The following is an 8,454-nucleotide window of genomic DNA, read 5'->3' on the forward strand; positions in this document are numbered from 1 at the left end:
CACTCAATCAACTTGGTTTTTTATAAGTACCCACATAATAATTATGCCACCTAATTAATTAGATGGTGAATTTAAGTGTTTGACTTTTGCATGTGTACTACCACACACTGCTTTTTGGGATCCAAGATCACATGGGCACTATGATCATCTTTTGAAGGTAAGAAAATATTACAACAAGAGATCAAAATAAATAATTATTATATCAATTTATGGATCTCACGAATATACATGATTATGAAAAATAATGCACTTTGAAAACATAGCCCTAATCATGAGTTCTTAGACGCATTAAGAAGCGGTGAATATTTTGAGAAATCGAAGCACCTTTTTAGTTTTGTCTGGTTGGTCCCTTGATTTGTTGATTTCTTGAACACATGCCCACACCCTACAACTCAGATTTGCTTAGAATACAATGAAAGTCTCAAAATATATAAATATAAAATAACTTTTAATTGATTATTTGAGCTGATTTTTAAAAGTTTCCAAATATTTTTTTGTATTTTTTGTTTCTGACAAAAAGTTGTGCTGTCTTTTATTTTCTTAAAAAAATAAGGTTTGATTTCAGATTCGTGAGATGAACTTCGGAGTACCATGCTTAAAATAGAGAATAATTAATGAGAATGAAAATCAATTTGGGAGTATCATGTTTAAAATAGAGAATAATTAATTAAGACGAGAGAAGACATCTTACTAATAAAAAATGGTACATAATTAAAAATAAAAAATATTAACCGAATAAAATATGTTAAACATTATTAAAAGAAACATATTGAATTAAATTGCTCTCCAAGCAAAGGACTGTACTTTACAGTTAGCAAGTTCCGTACCACTTCATATGCTGAATCATATACATATTTTATTTTAATTTAACTATTTATTTAACCATCTTCAAGGGATCATCAATTTGTCGGTGATATGCTGCATATATTATCAGAAAATTTTTAAATATTTTAAAAATATTGTTGTTTGGCTTGATTTTCGTTTGATTTTGACACAAGTGTCGATCAAAGTTTGTATCTAAAAATTTAATTCGAAAAATAAATACGAGTCTTTTAACAGAATAAATTCGATACAAGATTTATTGACTTTAATATCGAAAGTAACTTTCTAAGTAGTAAAAAAATATCATTCTTGTGTTATTAATAATAGATGGATACAAACAAATGTTTAACATGAATTAAAGGCAAAACCTGGATTAAACAAATTTATACATGAATGAGAAGAAAGGAATGAAAAATGCTAGAATATTGAAAATAAAAAAAGAAATGAAAAACAAAGTTGAAAATTGCAATAAAATTAAAAGAAATAAGTTAAATTACACAGTTGGTCCCTATACTTTTAGTGAAATTACAAATTAGTCCTTACATTTTAAAAGTTTATAATTGGGTCCTAAAGATAATTAAAATTTGTAATTTAGTTCCCACCGTTCAAAAAGTATTTGATTTAACAGAATATTCTTAGCATATTCTCTATTTTAAACATGTGAGCTGCACATGTTTACAATAGGGACCAATTTGCAACTTTAGTGAAAGTATGAGGACCAACAGTGTAATTTAACCATTTGAAAATGACCAAAAACTTTTTAGACTATCTGAATCCACCCTATCCCTCCCCAGCTCTCTCACTCTCACTTTCTCACTTTTCAAAATGGCACCACAACTCCAACGCTCTCTGTCTCTCACCTCAGCTCACCATCGTCGTACCTCTCGCCTCCGTTACCGCGCCGGATTCACTAATAAATTGAGTTGCTATTTTTGTGTTGATTTGTTGTTATTTTTTTCTTAGACATTAAATTATTCTCTTTGAGCATTCTTGTGATTAGAATTGTTCTCTTTCATTTATTATCGGTGTTTTAGTATTGGGATTGGAAGAGAAGAAAAAGTTGTCGGAAGAGAGAAGCGAGATGAGAGATAGAGAGCGGTGGGGTTCGGGTGTCGTTTTAGAAAGTAAGAAAGTGAGAGTGAGAGAGTTGGAGAGGGACGGGGTAGGTTCAGATAGCCTAGGGAGATTTTGGTCACTTCAAATGATTAAATTACACTGTTGGTTCCCATACTTTCACTAAAATTGCAAATTGGTCCCTGTTGTCAAACATGTACAGCTCACATGTTCAAAATAGAGAATATTTCGAGAATATTCTGTTAAATCAAACACTTTTTGAATGGCGGGGACTAAATTGCAAATTTTAATTCTCTTTAGGGACCCAATTATAAACTTTTAAAGTGTAGGGACTAATTTGCAATTTCACTGAAAGTGTAGGGACCAACTGTGTAATTTAACCAAAGAAATATTAAATCATTCTTTTATCTTAGTCTATGACAACAATTAAAAAGTCTCATGACTCACAAATTTATTCCAACAAAATATATAAATTTAATTATAATTTTAGCCTTTATTATTATTTTATCTTTGTCTTATCTTTATTTATTCTTATCTTATCTTTATTTGTTTTTATCTTTTATAAGCCAATGTTCTGTATATATTTAGTTTTATTTTCATAATTCAATTCAATTCAATCAATTAACAATTAATAAAAATTTTTTATCTTTTCTTTTCTTTTTCTTGTTATTTTACAATTTTATTATCTTTGTGTACTCTTTATGTACTCTTTCTATTTTATTAAGAAACTAACTTTGAAATGAAACTTATATTATTTTTTTATTAATTTAATATTAATGATAATTAATTATAGTAAAAATATATAAAGAGTACCTAAGATTAGTCACAAAATTTTTTTGATAATTCATTCCAAATCTCAATTTTTTTAGATAATTCATTACAGATGGCAGATTTAGACATTATGTTTAGAGGATCTGAGGAGAACACAACACTGCTTGGTATGTAGTCATCAGTTAGAACAAGGTTCGGAATGTAAGGTTTGTCATATTGCTTTGGGAATGTTAGAGAATCATTAGCATCAATTTAGACCAATTAGTATCGTCTATATTTATATAGTATATCTGTATATTAATTATAGGATTCTATGCCTTTATTACTCTGATTCATTTAGCACCTATAAATACTCCTTGTATATTGTACTTTGGATCATACTGAATAATACATTTTTCAGATTCCTCTCCTAGTCTCTTGTTTGTAACATGGTATCAAGAGCTTAGGTTTTTTTTTTTTCAAATGAATTTTGGTTTATAGTCCCATTGTTTTTTTTCCTTCCGGCAGTGTTCTTTGGCCTCCTTTTTCGTTCCCTTTTTGACGCTTTGGTTCGTCACTACCGTAACCATCTTGTTCGTCTTGTCGCCGTGCTTCCAACGCAACCAGAATCGCCTCCAGACGCGCCTCCACGCGCCGCCGAAAGACGCTGCCACGACCAGGTTGCTCTCCTCTCCAGATTCCACCCGTGCCTCTTTGCCCTCATTTTTCTCTGTATTTCCGACGCTTTGGTTCGTCACCTCCGGCATCATTGTGATCTCCTCTTCATCAGCTTTCCAACGCCGCAAACCTTGCCACCGGAAGCCACAGGACGCGCCGCCACGCGCCGCCGGAAGTGGGCTGGCCACCACTACTGTTTTGCCTTCCAGAAGTTTCAGCAGCCGTTGATCTCGGCACCGATCCAACGCTGCAGGTGCTGCCACGTGTCGCGACGAAGCTTTCCTCCGTAGACCCGAGTGCCCGACCCGCTCGAACCTGACCCGCGCCTCTAGCATGCTGCCAGCGTGTCTCTCTTCTTCCAATCAGGTGCTGCCACGTGTCATTCTTCGCTGACGTGGCGCTGACGTGGCGGACAAGTGGAACCCTCCCAAAGATTTTTTGGTGAGCTCTTTCCGATTTTGCTATCCGTTTTCTCATTTTCTGCTCAGAAATTATAGTTTTTCTCTCCTCTCCTTGTTCTCTATGACTACTTTTATGGAAAAGTCAGATGTTTTTGCTGCCACAGACAGAAAGGGGGCCTTCTGTCGCAACTGTAACCGTTTCGGGCACCCGTTCTCCAGCTGTCCCTCTGTTGAATGTCGCACATGCCACCAGAAAGGTCATATTAGCTACCATTGTACGCAACTATTTTGCCATTATTGCAAGCTCTCGGACATTTGATTACTACCTGTCCTACTCGCCCACCACGTCCCGCGCCTGCTTCTACTGTTGAATCTACCACCACTGCTTCTCTCAACTCATCTCCTGTCTCTCTATCTGATATTGCGTCTCTTCTTCAACGTCTTCTCTCCCTTTCTGGTAATACCCATGCTGCTCTTTCGACCCCTCCAAGTACTTCTAAATGGTATTTTGACTCGGGATGCTTTAATCACATGTCTCCATTGCGTAATTTCTTCTCGTCTCTGTCTGCCACTACAAATGGACCTTCTGTCAATACTGCAAACGGTTCCCTCTTGCACCCCACACACAAGGGTTCTATATCCCAGTCGACTCTTAATCTTCCTGATACTTATTATATTCCCAAATTAAACTTTAATCTTATTTATGTCGGTCAACTTGTTGATATGGGCTTTGAAGTCACTTTTTCTATTTCTGGTTGTCGTGTACAGGATCCTCGGACGGGACAGATCATCGGGACTGGACGTAAGGTCGGAAGGTTGTTTGAACTCGAGAAACTTCATATTCCTCATGTACCAAATCTCTGTGCTACTTCTTCTCCCTCTACCCTTCACTTATGGCATCAACGTCTTGCCCATACCTCCTTAGGAAAACTGCGTCCTCTTGTGTCTCAGGGTGTTTTAGGTCAGGTTCCAAATGAATCTTTTGATTGCATTTCTTGCCAAACTGCCAAACAACCTGCTTTATCTTTTCACAATAACTCATCTCTTGCTTGCTCTCCTTTTGATCTCATTCACTCTGATGTTTGGGGCCCCGCTCCCACTGCCTCTATGGGCGGAGCTCGATACTTTGTTGTTTTCATTGATGATTATTCCCGTTTTACTTGGGTTTATTTGATGACTAATCGCCATGAGTTACCCCAAATCTATATCAACTTTGCTACTATGATTAAAAGTCAATTTTCAAAGGTCATTAAGGTTTTTAGACGTGATAATGCTATGGAATACCGTGATTCCAAACTCTTAACCTTTCTTGCAGAACAGGGTACTTTGTCTGAGTTTTCTTGTCCTGGTACGTCGCAACAAAATGGTAGAGCTGAACGTAAACACCGTCACATTCTTGACTCCGTCCGTGCAATGCTCCTTTATTCTTCGTGTCCTGAGCATACTTGGGGTGAAGCTGTTCTTACTGCTGTTCATGTTATTAATAGACTCCCTTCTTCTGTTCTTGGTAATGTTACTCCCTTTGAGCGTCTTTATCATACCTCCCCAGATTATAGTTCTCTTCGAGTTTTCGGATGTGTATGTTTTGTTCTTCTTCAGCCTCACGAACATAGTAAACTTGAACCTCGGGCTCGTATGTGTTGTTTTCTTGGTTATGGCACTGAACACAAGGGTTATCGTTGTTGGGATCCTCTCTCTAAACGTGTCCGTATATCTCGTCATGTTGTCTTCTGGGAGCATCACATGTTTTCTCAGTTCTCATCCTTTGAGTCAATCCCTACTACTCAGTCACCTCTGTTTACTAACCCCAATGTTGATCTTTTTCCTAGTGATGATTCTACAGATTCTATCTCGAGTGACCTTCCACAGCCTCCTGTTCTTCTGCCTTCTCCATCTCCCAATGATTCCAGACCGGACGATGATCCTGCTCCTACTGTCATGCCTCCTCCTCCCGCTCGTTCTTCAAGGGCAAGGAATCCACCTCCTCATCTTCTTGATTATCATTGTTTTTCTACTATCCTCCATCAACATGAACCTAAGTCATTCAGAGAAGCCTCCACAAATCCAAATTGGCAATAAGCAATACAGGAAGAAATACAGGCACTTGAAAAGGCACACACTTGGGATTTGGTTGATCCTCCTTCTGCTCAAGAAGTTGTAGGCAGCAGATGGGTATACAAGATCAAGACTCGCTCTAATGGTTCTATTGATCGGTATAAGGCGCGATTGGTTGCTCAGGGTTGTACGCAAGAGTATGGTATTGACTATGAAGAGACTTTTGCTCCTGTTGCTCGTCTCACATCTGTTCGCGCTCTTCTTGCCATTGCTGCGGTCAAAAAATGGTCTCTCAGTCAAATGGATGTGAAGAATGCATTTCTTAATGGAGATTTGAAAAGCAGGTATATATGAAGCCCCGTCCGGGTTATTCTTGTCCCTCCGGCAAAGTTTGTCTCCTTCGCAAAGCACTCTATGGGCTTAAGCAAGCTCCTCGTGAATGGTTTGACAAGTTCAGCACTACCATATGCAGTCTTGGTTTCACTTGCAGTCCTCATGAGCATGCTCTCTTTATTCGTAAAAGTGAACGCGGAGTCGTTCTTCTACTTTTGTATGTTGATGACATGATCATTACTGAGGATGATGTTGATGGTATCTCTGATCTCAAGGCCTCACTTCACCGAACCTTTGAGATGAAAGATCTTGGTTCTCTTAGCTATTTTCTTGGTCTCGAGGTCATCTCTACCGATGATGGCATCTATCTCTCTCAGGCTAAGTATGCTTCAGATCTTCTTGCTCGCGCTGGGATTACAGATAGTCGCACTGAGTCTACTCCTCTTGAGCCTAATGTTCGATTTACCCCTATGGATGGCACTGTTTTGGATAATCCAACTCTCTATCGACAGTTAGTTGGCGGTCTCATCTACTTGACTGTCACCCGACCAGACATTGCCTATCCAGTTCATGTACTTAGCCAGTTCTTGTCAGCCCCTCGTACTACTCACTATGCGGCAGTTCTTTGCATTCTTCGCTACATCAAAGGCACTCTATTTCATGGCCTTTATTTTTCGGCCCATTCCTCTTTGTCTCTTCAAGCTTACTCTGATGCTGATTGGGCTGGTGATCCCACTGATCGTCGTTCCACTACTGGTTACTGTTTGTTTCTTGGCGACGCTCTCATTTCTTGGCGTGCTAAGAAGCAAACGTTCACTGCTCGCTCAAGCACGGAAGCTGAGTACCGTGCCCTCGCTGACACCACTGCTGAAGTTATCTCGGTTCGTTGGCTTCTCGCGGATCTGGGTGCTCCTCAGTCGTCCCCTACTGATGTTCTTTGTGATAACCGCAGTGCTATTCAGATCGCACATAATGATGTTTTTCATGAACGCACCAAACACATTGAGATGATTGTCACTTTGTTCGGCAACGTATCCTTATTGATGCTATTCGTCTCATTGCTGTTGGAACACTAGATCAGACTGCTGATATCTTCACGAAAGCTCATCACCCGACTCGTTTCTGGACTTTGTTATCCAAACTCAAGTTGGTCTCCTTAGCTCCCACTTGAGTTTGAGGAGGGATGTTAGAGAATCATTAGCATCAATTTAGACCAATTAGTATCGTCTATATTTATATAATATATCTGTATATTAATTATAGGATTCTATACCTTTATTACTCTGATTCATTTAGCACCTATAAATACCCCTTGTATATTGTACTTTGGATCATACTGAATAATACACTTTTCAGATTCCTCTCCTAGTCTCTTGTTTGTAACAGGGAAATTTGCTAGAACAATCCCTTCAACCTTTTGTAGTTAATCAGAACAACATTCACGTTCTGGTTAGATTGGATGTTAAAATGTTACAAATTGTCCATTTTAAAAAGCAGTTCTTCCTGTGTTTTCATCTCCGGAAAGATGTCAGCATAGTATGAAAAATGATTTATGAAATACTCTGGAAAACAAAAATGGTTTTGGTTTGGATGGTGCTTGAAAAAAGCACCAAAATTATTTGACATAGAACATATACTTTCACAGAATAAGTGTTGTAAGCAATGTGATGCGAAGCAATGATGTAATTTGCTTTCACAGCATTCAAGGATAATTTAATACAATATTTTGAAGAAAAAAAAATATTTATGGCTAATCTTAGATATTTTTTATGTACTTCTATTATAATTAATTATTATTAACATTAAGCTAATAAAAAAATAATTTAAATAATAAAAAGAAATAAATAAATAAAAAAAAAACAATTCTTAACACTTATATGTACTTGTACTTATGTTCTTCCCTTGTCTTAGTATGACTAGAAATTTTGCAAAATTTTAATGTGATTTTATGATATTGAATTAAAGTCTCTTTCAAATTCTTTGCTACTTTTATTTATTAGAAAAAAAAAAAAGATTTCTAGTAATTTTCTAAGTTTACACACGTTGTTGTTACTTGTTCATCAAGAATATAAATACACATTCTTATACACAACTTGAGAATCAAGTAATATCCTGTATGTTAATTATGCCCTCTTTCATTTACATGTTTTATCTTCTAAATTTTTACTAAGTATTTTTATTTTCTACTTCTTTCAGTACCATTATTATTTCTTTTTCTTGATGATTGACATCTGTTAGAACATTTCGTCTACCACTAAAGACCTGTCATCCACTTTATTTGTTTGTATTTAAAGTTACTTAAGATAGTCGAACATTACTTTGTATAATAATTGTACTATAA

Source organism: Arachis hypogaea, chromosome 12 (genome assembly GCF_003086295.3).
Source record: "Arachis hypogaea cultivar Tifrunner chromosome 12, arahy.Tifrunner.gnm2.J5K5, whole genome shotgun sequence".
Lineage (NCBI taxonomy): Eukaryota > Viridiplantae > Streptophyta > Magnoliopsida > Fabales > Fabaceae > Arachis > Arachis hypogaea.